Raw genomic sequence first — 12,460 nt, 5'->3', positions numbered from 1 at the left:
TTATCTTTTAAATCTATCTTGAGGCGCCTGGGTGGCTCAGTCAGTTAAGCATCTGCCTTTGGCTCCAGTCATGATCTCGGGGTCCTGGGATCAAGCCCCCTCATCCTCTACTCAGCAAGGAGTCAGCTTCTCCCTCTCCATCTGTGCTCTCTCTCAAATAAATAAATAAAATCTTAAAAAAAAATCTCTTTTTTCTGTTGTTATAACCCCTTTTTAATTTGTAATATTATTTATTTGTGTTTCTTTTTTTGTTCTCATTAAGTCTTACCAGAGATGTGTCTATTCCGTTAGATTAAAAAAATTTTTTTTCTTCCCCTTTTCCAGCTGCAACCACAGAGGGTACAGAAGAGGAGAAAAAGAAGGTTCTTGCTGTGCCAGAAACCCTCAATAAAGAGGGAGGGAATTTCATCAACTGAAAATCAAGCATCTGAGGAAGAAGTTTGACCAAAAGATGCTTTGAAAGACAAGGAGGAAGTTTCTCTCTACCAGGTACACCCTATTGGAAAATATAATTTAAAGATTTTATTTTATTTTTATTTTTTTAGAGCAAGAGAGAGAGCGAGCACATGCAGGTACATGTGTGCAAAACATGAGAGGGCAGGGAGGGGCAGAGGGAGAGGAAGAGAGAGAATCTTAAGCAGACTCCACGCCCAGCATGGAGCCTGAAGCAGGGCTCAATCTCACCACCCTGAGATCATCAAGTGAACTGAAATTAAGAATCTGATGCTTAAGCAACTAAGCCACCCAGGCACCCCTAATTTAAAAAAATAAGAAACATGTCATAATGGCAACAAAAACCTTAATGTGGGGTGCCTGGGTGGTTCAGTAGGTTAAGCGTCCGCCTTCGGCTCAGGTCATGATCCCAGGGTGCTGGGATCGAGTCCCGCATCAGACTCCTTGCTCAGCAGGGAGCCTGCTTCTCCCTCTGCCTGCCGCTCCCCCTGCTTGTGCTCTCTCTCTCCCTGACAAATAAATACATAAAATCTTTAAAAATAAAAAAAGAAAAAGAAAATGCTGAGTAAAGAAGGGGACCAGCTGTACCAGATACTAAGACACACTACAAAACCTTTGGAATAAAATATATTGTAGCATTGCTCAAGAACACATTTTTGTTCATGAACAAATAGACCAATGGAATAAAATAGGAAACTTGGAGACAAACCCATGTAGATATGAGTACTTAATGTACAAGAAAGTTAGCACCCCAATCAGTGTCGAAGGGCTAGTTCATTTAGTAAGCGCAATTGGGAAAATTGGCTCACAATAAACATGACTACTATTTTTTTTTAAAGATTTTATTTATTTACTTGACAGAGCAAGAGAGCACAAGCAGGGGGAGTGGCAGGCAGAGGCAGAGGGAGAAGCAGGCTCCCTGCTAAGCAGGGAGCCCGATGCGGGGCTCGATCCCAGGACCCCAGGATCATGACCTGAGCCGAAGGCAGTTACTTAACCAACTGAGCCACCCAGGTGCCCCGACTACTTACTATTATATACAAAGATAGACTCCAAATGAAATAAAGACCTAACCATGAAAAGCAAAAGTCTCAAGTTAATAAGAAAACATATTTGTGACCTAGAAATGGGTTAAGTATTCTTTAAATAAAACTTAAATCTGGGGGCTCCTGGCTGGCTCAGTCTGTAGAGCATGCAACTCTTGATCTGAAGGTTGTGAGTTCAAGCCCCATATTGGGTATAGAACTTACTTTAAAAAAAAATTAAGGGACTTCTGGCTGGCTCAGTTGCTGGAGCATGTGACTCTTGATCTCAGAGTTATGACTTAGAGCCCCATGTTGGGTATAGCGATTACTTAAAAATAAAATCTTTTTTAAAAATTAAGGGAAAAAAATACTTAAATCTGAAGGACAAACCATTTTGACCACATTAAAATTAAGGATTTCTGGGGTGCTTGGGTGGCTCAGTCGGTTGAGCGTCCGAGTCCTGATTCCGGCCCAGGTCATAATCTCAGTGTCCTGAGTTCAATCCCCACATCAGGTTCCACACTCAGTAGGGAATCTGTCCGAGATTCTTTCTCCCTCTCTCTCTGCCCCTCCATCGTCTTTCTGAAATAAATAAATAAATCTCTAAAATTAAGGATTTCTATTCAAAGCATGACACAATGGACAAAGTTACAAGAAAGAAGACAGAGTGGAAGAAGATATTTGCAATCATTAAAACCAATAATGACGAAAAAACAAGGAATTCTTGCAAATCAATATTGGCAAAGGATATATGAGCAGATAATTTGAAGAAAAGGAAAAGCAAAAGACTAACAAGCATATGAAGAGACACCCAGACTTATTAGTCATCAGAAAAATGCAAATTACAACCATGGTGAGATACCACTTTATACCATTAGAGTAGCAAAAAGTAAAAAGCTAGATAATCTGAATGCTGTTAAGGAGAGAGACAGACATATAAGATCCCTCAGGCCCTGCAGCCATTTAGGGATCAATATATCTGAACTTGATCGGATCAAAGATGAACACCTCCTATGATGCAGCAATTCACCTCCTAACTTCCATTCCAAAGGAATGTTTGTAAGGGTCCTAACAGTAACGTGTATAAGGATGTCCATCAAGGTCTCGTTTGCAGCAGCAGAGACCATGAGGCAACTGGTGGTCGTCACTGGGGCCTTGGAAGAATGAAATGGGGTGGATGCACTCAGTGAAGCATTATGCTTCAGTACACATAGCACCATGAATAGATCTTTAAACCATTGTTACAGGGGCTCCCGGCTGGCTCAGTCACTAGAGCATGTGACTCTTGATCTTGGGGCCAGGAGTTTGAGCCCCATATTGGGGGCACAGTTCACTTAAAAATATATATATATATAAAATTTTTTTAAAGATTTTATTTATTTATTTATTTATTTATTTATTTATTTATTTATTTGTCAGGGACAGAGAGAGAACAAGCAGGGGAGTGGGGGGCAGAGGGAGAAGCAGACTCCCTGCTGAGCAAGGAGCCTGATGCGGGGCTCAATCCCAGGACTCTGGAATCATGACCCGAGCCAAGGCAGACGCTTAACCGACTGAGCCACCCAGGCATCCCGAAAAGAAAAATTTTTAAGAAACACAGTCCCGTTCTCATAAATTAAATTCAAACCCACAAAAATACTAGTATTAAAGTAGAATTTACAGGGATGCCTGGGTGGCTCAGTCGGTTAAGCGGTTGCCTTCGGCCCGGGTCATGATCCCAGGGTCCTGGGATCGAGTCCACATCGGGCTCCTTGCTCAGCAGAGAGCCTGCTTCTCCCTCTCTCTCCCTCTGCTTGTGTTCTCTCTGTCAAATAAATAAAATCTTTAAAAAAAATAGGATTTACTATTTTACTTCATTATAATTCTAAGTATAATACATTTCATGATTGTCCTTACGGGAAGAGGAGAGTTAAGTGAATGGAAATGGGGAAAGAGAGATGTATTTGGGCAGGAGTGAAGAGACTGTATCATAAAGCATTCAGAATGAAAGCAAAGAGGTGAGAAGTGTGATGGAAAATTCTGGATGGGGAAAGCTCTGTTGTCAACTATATATTTGGATCCCTTTGAGGTAGGGAAGATGAGGGAACTCCATTTTATCTTATTTTATTTAATTAATTAATTTTTTAAAAGATTTATTTATTTGGGAGAGCGAGAGAGAGAGCATACACACGTTTGCAGGGTAGGGAGGGGCAGAGGGAGAGGGAAAGAATCTCAAGCAGACTCCCCACTGGGTGCAGAGCCTGAGGTGGCTGGATCTCACAACCCTGAGATCAAGCCCTGAGCCAAACACAAGAGTCAGACACTTAAACCAACTGAGCTACCCAGGTGCCCCATCTTACTTTATTTATTTATTTGTTATTTATTTTTTTAAGTAATCTCTACACCCAACGTGGGGCTCTAACTCACAACCCCAAGATCAGAGTCTCATACTCTGCAGATTGAGCCAGGCAAGCACCCTGGGGCCCCATTTTAGAAAGGTTCGATCTCTGCTGTTTTTCTGTTGGGCCCCATTTACTCGTGTTCATTTTTGCCTCTGAATAAGACAAAGAAACTATGTTCCCTTTCCAAGCAGGAGACAAGAAAGTTAATCATTCTCTGAGTTTTGTCCTAGGCCCCAAACACCTGATAAGATCTAAGAGAAGCCAGATCCCAGACCTGTTCCAGAGCATTAGTTTCAAACAAACCTTGGCTGTTGCTGACATTGATACCCCCTACCTTTGATGATTTATAAAATAGCACCTACTTTTCACCTGACACTCTCCTTTGATTGGAGCCTACCCTGGATTCCTGAAGGAACACGTACCCTAGACCCCTTTTCCTATATAAACCTCTCACTCGAAGCAACAAAGAGACCCATTCTCCTTTCGTTTCCGAGTCTCCCAGACACTCTGTCTGCCTTTCTCTACCTGTCAGTCTATTCAGTAAATTCTGCTTTCACTCTCTCCAGCTCCCATTTGATTTCTATCCTGCACGAAGGCAGGGACCTTCCTCTGGGTCCTCGGACCCAGTGTGCAGCAACTTCAAACTTTTTCATATAAGCAGGTGAAAAATTTGATTCTATCTGTGCCTCTGGGTAGGATGACCTTATGCCAGTTTGCTGGTGAAAAGTCTCTACACCCAAGATAATTACAGAAAATCACCCCTTCTTTCACTCCGGGTTGAGATGATAAATGTCATGGTTACCATACCTTTGGAAACATCAGTGAATAAACAAAGATCTTTGCCCTCCGGGAGTTTACATTCTAGTCTGGAGAGAAAGACAAGAAACAATAAACATAATAAGCAAATTATGTAGTACATCAGACAGGGGAAGTGCTAAAGAAAAAGGAAAAACAAAACAGAGATGAAGGTAAGGGGACTCACACCATCCCTCTCCCCACAGAAATGTAGCCTTAACCAGTCAGTCAGGAATTTTCCACTGAGTGCCAGTGAGTTTGTCACAGAGCCATCTTCATTCCCCAGAAGAAGATGAGGTCATCTGCATGATGAGACCCCCTGTCCTTCCCCCTAAGAGAAAGTGATCCTGCCTGGAATAATCCTTATTGTCTTAAAGTAAGCGGTAGGCCCAACATGGGGCTTGAACTCCTGACTCTGAGATCAAGAGCCAGCGGCCCCAGGTACCCCAATCCTTTCTTTTCTTTTGCTTATAATTTTCTTGCCCCACCTTCCTTTCTACAAACACCTTCCATTTTGAAGGCTCCTGGCTGACTCAGTCGGTAGAGCATGTGGCTCTTGATCTCAGGGTCCTGAGTTCACTTGATCTCAGGGTTGTGAGTTCAAGCCCCGTGTTGGGTGTGGAGCCTACTTTAAAAAAAAAAAAAAACCCTTCTGTTTGGTTCACCTCCTCCCTGAAGCGCCCCTCTACTTGCTAGATAGGATGCTGCCTAATTCATGGGTCGTTTAGTAAGGCCAATTATATCTTCAAATAAAAAGACAAGGTAAGAGAATTCACACGTGTTCCGGGTGCGGGAAGGCAACAAGGACGGCAGCTCTGCAAGACGGTGGTCAGCGTAGGTGGGGAGACATAGGAGTAGAGAGGAGGAGCGACTGAAGGGCCTGGGCTGACTGTGGGACACAGAGGCCGTTGCAAAGACTGGGATGAGGAGCCATTGCAGGAGTCTGGGCAGGGCCTCCACACGGCATGACTCATGTTTCCAAAAAAAATCACTCCGGCTGCTGTGTCAGGAATGACTGAGGGGGCAAGGCTGGAGGCACAGACCTCGTTGGAGGCTACTTATAATAGATGTGAACAAGGGATGATGGTGGCTCAAACGAAGTGGCATCAGAGGAGGTGGCCGAAGGTGGATTCTGGATATTTCTGAAGGTAGAGGTAATGGAATTTCTTCAACGGAAGAATGAAGAAGATGAAGGAAAAGGCAGGACTCAAGACAGTAGCCCACCAAAGGAGGGGTGGGATGCGTGGCGATGAGATGGTTCTAGAGTGTCTGGGTGTAGGTAAGAAGGATTAAGGGGGGGTGCCTTGTCTGCAGAGAATTTTAAAATCATAATAAAATAGACTAGATGTTGTTCTGCTGTTTATTATCATCATGCACCACTGACTTTATTGGATTTTTAGTTTTTAAAAAAGATTTTATTTTTAAGTCCTCTTTACACCCAACATGGGGCGTGAACTCACGGCCCCAAGATCAAGAGTCTCATGTCCCACCGACTGAGTTGGCCCCCACACACCACCAATTTCAAGCAGAGTCCAAAAAGTTATAAAATACTCCCTCCCCACTGTGGCAGGCCACTGCCACAGTCCGTCCCACCCCCCACCCCTAATCTTGTCCTGTCACTTAGATGACTTGAGGATTGGAGGCCTGAGTACTAGACGGCTGTCCTCAATTTGGTTGGGGAAGGCTATGGAACAAGGAAGTGGGTGGGGGAGAGATTAGGAGTTCAGTTTTGAACATTTTACATTTGCAATAGATATTCAACATTCAAGCAGATTCGAGCAGTATTGTTGTCTAGACAGATAAGGAAGTCTGGAGTTCAGGAAAAGGGTCTGGGCTAGAAATACGCATTTGGACGTTGCCAGCACACAACTAGTATTCAAACCATGAGATTGGGTGACCCGGGGGTAGGGGCTTTGGGGGTAGTGACAGTAGGTGGAAAAAGAGAATGAGATCAAACCTGGGTCCCTGGGGCACTGCTACATTGAGGTCTGGGAGAAGGGCAGGATTCCACTGAGAGACAGAGAAGGAATGGAGGTGAATGATGTAGTGTCCTGAAACCAAGAAAAGAAAGTATATGAAGGAGGAATAAGACAGTCAAACTAGAGAAAGAAGGAGAATTAACCACTGAACTTAATGAAGCAGAGGTGAATGGTGACCTTGGCCAGAGCAGTGTCGGTGGAAAGCTGGAGGCAAAAACCAGATTGGAGAGGAAGGGTTGACAGAGAACGAGAGAGGTCAGAGACAGTGGGTAGGTCAACTCTTCGTGGGAGACTGACTTTGAAGAAGATTAGACTGGTTGGGAGGTAGAGCGAAGAGGAGTTTCTTCTGGGGCGCCTGGGTGGCTCAGTCGTTATGCGTCTGCCTTCGGCTCAGGTCAGGATCCCAGGGTCCTGGGATCGAGCCCCGCATTGGGCTCCCTGCTCAGCCAGGAGCCTGCTTCTCCCTCTCCCACTCCCCCTGCTTGTGTTCCTTCTTTAGCTGTCTCTCTCTCTGTGTCAAATAAATAAATAAAATCTTTTTTTAAAAAAAAAGAGGAGTTTCTTCTAAGACGGGAGAAACAGCGGAATGTTTGTGAGCTGGTGGGGACGAGCCAGCAGAGAGCTAGAGTTGATGATGTAGGGGAGGTAGGAAGGTGGCTGTCATTAAGTCTGGTGGCTCAGAGGAGAGATGATGGGCTTTAGACAGGAACAAAGAAAGTTCACCTGCTGTGGCCAGTGGGAAGGCATGTGTGTGGGTGCAGATTCTGAAATTTCCATTGTTTACTAGACCTTTCTTTTTTAAAGATTTTAAGTAGCCTCTAGAGCCAACCTAGGGCTCGAACCCACAACCCCGAAGTCAAGAGTCACATGCTCTACCGACTGAACCAGCCAGGCGCTCCAATCTTGGATTCTCTTTTCTTCATCAGTGTTTCCTTGAGTGATTCTATCCATGCAGCTGCAATTTATATACTAAATATGCTCAAAGTCAAGGGTTTAGTACAGACTTCTCTCAGAGCCACTAACCGTTTATAGACTCTCCTGCATGGATAGCCCACAGATACTGAAAACCTGGTTTGTCTGGACTTTCACCCATCATCTTGCTACTTCTCTCCACAGCTACTATTTATCCCTATGTCTGTAAGTGCCATCACTATTCACCCAGTTGCTCCCCAAAATTATACTAGACTTCTCTCTGTTTCATCCAATCAGCCCAGAAACCTCAGGTCACTGCACCTCCTCTTTCTCACATTCTTTCCTCCAATCCACTACTGAAAGCATAGCAATGATTAAATGAGATAACCCATGGAATGTATTAAGAACAGGGTCTGAAATATAGTAAGTCTACCTGTTTGTATCTTCCATTAGGTCCAGAGGCCAGGGACCATGACTGGTCCATCTTCAAACCTCCAGAGTCTAGCATGAGGCCTGATAGGCTTACTGAATGAGTGAGTGAGTGAGTGAGTGAGTGAGTGAATGAATGAGTGAGAGAATGATCGAGAAGATGGTATAGAGAGAAAGACTAGAGAAGCAATAAAAGGGAACATCACTGTGGTCCTGAGGAAGGCAGGAAGAACCAGTCAAAAAGCTTTGAGGTGGAATATGTGAACCAAGATGGCGCTGCAGCTCAGAAAGGCCAGCGGGAGTAAGCTCGAGTAAGGACTAGGTTGCTGATAGGGGCCAGTTCTTCAGGTCAGAGAAATAAGAGGAGAGAGGCCACGCTGTAGGATAATTGGGGGTAACCTTCAAGGGGAGTAAGTCATTTCAGGCTCTATCTGTAGCCCTCCTCTTATCTCCCCTTCCACCCTCTCCTGGCAGTTGTGGTCATGGGGTTAGGATAAAATCATGCCCCTCATCTGAGATCAGTGCCCCTTCCCATGGCATTAATCACCATTCTCATCTTATCACTCTCATAGCACAGCCTCTGGGTGTTGTTGTTAAGGTTGTACACTGCACAACACCACCTTATCTAAGGGAGTGTCCTTCAAGTGGTAGATAGCTTTGCTATTTAGAATTTTAAAGAATATCTCATTATAGGGGCGCCTGGCTGGCTCAGTTGGTAAAGCATGTGACTCTTGATCTCAGGGTTGTAAGTTTGAGCCCCATGTTGGGTGTAGAGATTACTTAAAATCTTAAATTTTGCTGACTCCAAAGATTAGTGATTTGTATAATTAATGCAACAATATTTAAGCACATACTAAAATATCTTTTTCTAACAGTCACCATATGTCATTCCATTTTGACAATAATAAAAAAACCTTTTTGCACAAGAAAAGAAACCTTGTTGTTCTAATATCATCTAATATAAACAAGAGGTGCTTGACTTCTCTGCACAGTTGAAAATCCACATATAACTTTTGACTCCCCCAGAACATAACTACTAATACCCTACTGTTGACCGGAAGCCTTACTGATAACATAAACAGTATTATATGTTGTATGTATCATATACTGTTTTCTTACAGTAAGCTAGAGGAAAGAAAAAAATGAAAATGTTATTTTTTTTAAGATTTTACTTTTAATAATTTCTACATCCAACATGGGGCTTGAACTCATGACCTCGAGATCAAGAGTCGCATGCCTCACTGACTGAGCCAGCCAGGCACCCTAGTACTGTACTATATTTATCAAAAATAATCCATATATTACTGGACCCATAAAGTTCAAACCTGTGTTATTCAGGGCCACCTGTATTTTATCTTACAGTTCATACCATCTGCTACTCTGTATCTATACCATGAGGTTATTACTGAGTTTCCAATTAAATTTATCAGGATTTTTATTGTGACAAACTTACATAATAACTAGTATGAATCTACCATTAAAAATCTGCAAAGTAGGGGCACCTGGGTGGCTCAGTTGGTTAAAGCCTCTGACTCTTGGTTTCAGCTCAGGTCAAGATCTCCCAGTTATGGGCTCGAACCCAGTGTGGGACTCTGTGCTCAGTGTGGAGTCTGCTTGTCCCTCTCCCTCTGCCCCTCCCCTCTGCTCGTGCTCTCTCTCTCTCAAGTAAATAATTAAAATCTTAAAAAAAAAAAAAAAAAGAAGAAGAAGCACATACACCACAAGCAGGGCAAAGCATTCCTTCTCCTCCTCTTTCAGCAGGGACTCTAGAATATAGGGCCTGAACCCTTCCCTCAAGCCTCTCTGGTTCTGCTCCCCATCACACTCCAGATGCCATCTCGTACTGGGGAAAATAGGCAAATTTTTTTGTGCCCCTCCTCCCTCACCCCCCAATCTGAGCTTCACTCTGCTATTCAGGCCTAACTGGCTAGGGAAAATGGGAGCAGAATTACCATGGGCTGGGGCACCTGGGGGGCTCAGTCGTTAAGTGTCTGCCTTCGGCTCAGGTCATGATCCCAGAGTCCTAGGAATGAGGCCCACATCGGGCTCCCTGCTCAGTGAGGGGCCTGCTTCTCCCTCTCCCTCTGCCTGCCTGTCTGCCGACTTGTGATCTCTCTCTCTCTGTCAAATAAATAAATAAAATCTCTTAAAATAAATAAATAAACAAAGAATTACCATGGGCTAACAAACGCCAGCTTCTCACTACTTGGGTAGAACTTCCAGCTGATGAGTTTACCAGGAGAACTAGTTTTTGAGAATTTTGAGACCTAGATGCCAAAGATGAGTTTAAGATTCGTAAAATGTGATTTTTTTAAACTTTCGTTTGTGATACTTGTGGTTGGGAGGTGTTGTAGAAATGTAATTATGGAGCAGCATCAGATCCAAGATGGCGGCCAGCAGGAGGCTGATGAAGGAGCTTGAAGAAATCCGCAAATGTGGAATGAAAAACTTTCGTAACATCCAGGTTGATGAAGCTAATTTATTGACTTGGCAAGGGCTTATTGTTCCTGACAACCCTCCATATGATAAGGGGGACTTCAGAATCGAAATCAACTTTCCAGCAGAGTACCCATTCAAACCACCGAAGATCACATTTAAAACAAAGATCTATCACCCGAACATCGATGAAAAGGGGCAGGTCTGTCTGCCAGTAATTAGTGCTGAAAACTGGAAGCCAGCAACCAAAACCGACCAAGTAATCCAGTCCCTCATAGCACCGGTGAACGACCCCCAGCCCGAGCACCCACTTCGGGCTGACCTAGCTGAAGAATACTCTAAGGACCGTAAAAAATTCTGTAAGAATGCTGAAGAGTTTACAAAGAAATACGGGGAGAAGCGACCTGTGGACTAAACTCTGCCGCGACCGATTCCAGCGAGTGTGAGCGGAGACCCGGCAAAGCAGGACTCTTGTGGAAAATTGACACGTGCGGCTGCCTGGCGTTTGCTTGTGGCAGTTACTAACTTTCTACAGTTTTCTTAATCAAAAGCGGTCTAGGTAACCTGTAAAGAAAGGATTAAAAATTTAAGATGTTCTAAAAAAAAAAAGAAAGGAAATGTAATTATGGACAAAGAGAAACTGTACTTTTTGTAATGGTGGCTGGCACACTTTGGTGATTTAGTGGCAAATACACTTCCCAGCAGCCTTTATTGATTGTACTAACTGGAAGGCTGCTGGGAGGTGGAGTCCATTCGGTTGATGAGCTCTGCCTGCCATTTTGGCGCCTAATCTCACCCCTTAGCTCGGTAGGCTGGCTCAGGTCTCTCTCCTTCTCCAACTCTCAGTCCAAATAAAGCTGTTTTCCTGGAAAAAATAAAATAAATAAAATACATTGTGTGTCAACTGTCCTTAAAAAAATTTTTTTTTTTAAGTAATCTCTACACCCAACGTGGGGCTGGAACTTTTGATCACAAGATCAAGAATCTCGTGTTCTACCAACTGAGCCAGCCAGGTGCACCATAAAAAATTTTAAAAATAGATAGATGATAGGTAGATAGATAGACAGATGATAGATAATTTGCTTACAAACGATCTAGGCATTCTCTTATGCATTTCGGTTCCAGTGCCCAAACTTAAGGACTCCTCTAGATGATTAGATTTCTGGAAAAAATTAGAAAGATTGCTAGAAGAGAAGGAAACACATCAGAGGTACCAGTTTTAGCAAAATGTAGCACTAACGCAACTCACAGGTTGTAAGTTTACCTTGGACTTCAACACTCTGTAACAGAAGGAATTTGAGAAATGCTTATAAAAGAGGACAAAACAAAAACAAATGAAACCCTCAAAGAATCCATTAAACTAAATGTACTTCCTGCCTGTCAGGTACCTGACCACATAACTTCGCATATTAAATGGGCAACTCTGGTGGAAATGATCTATCTCAGGTAAGAAATGTTGAATTTCCAGATAACATCACAGGTAGAAAGTTTTGGAAACTTAATATGCATACTTCTGGGGCACCTGGCTGGCTCAGTCGGTGGAACATGGGACACTTGATCTTGAGGTTGTAAGTTCAAGCCCCACTTTGGGTGTAGAGATTACTTTAAAATAAAATTTTGAAAAAAAATACTCATCGTTTTTCTAGAAAAAAAAATCACTAAATTTTGGTTACTTTATTCTACTCCAAAGGATTCTATATTTTGTCTACATTGTAAAATCTTCAGGGATGGGAAAAATCAAATCAACATGAGAACGGGAATGCAAGCAAAGATTGGCAGTGTTGACTACATATTCTTAATAAACATGAAGTGAAATACATACCAACCAAATTGAAATCGGATTCCAAAAATATATGATACCCATGTGAAAATGAGAAGAAAAATTGGGTGCTGTTTTTGAGCATATGATACTTATGATTCACTTTTTGGTGAGGGAATATCTAAACTCGGCCAAGAAAGTTAATGAGTGTGATAATGAGAAATGTTCTTTATTTGGCAGGAATCACAGCAAAATTTGATACAATTATGCCAGAACATTTATGCAAAATAT

General features: G+C 42.9%; 1 pseudogene; it reads left to right on the top strand.

Moving 5' to 3' along the window:
• The first annotated feature begins 10,356 nt into the window (after positions 1 to 10,356).
• Positions 10,357 to 11,003, top strand: LOC114217124 (ubiquitin-conjugating enzyme E2 L3 pseudogene; annotated as a pseudogene).
• The last annotated feature ends 1,457 nt before the right edge of the window (positions 11,004 to 12,460 follow it).

This window comes from Eumetopias jubatus, unplaced genomic scaffold, assembly GCF_037043125.1.
Source record: "Eumetopias jubatus isolate StellerSeaLion01/CBP00866 unplaced genomic scaffold, mEumJub1_p1.0 scaffold_4, whole genome shotgun sequence".
Taxonomy (NCBI): domain Eukaryota; kingdom Metazoa; phylum Chordata; class Mammalia; order Carnivora; family Otariidae; genus Eumetopias; species Eumetopias jubatus.
Note: the sequence above shows the minus strand (reverse complement) of the source record. Positions and strands in the feature narration are given on the sequence as shown.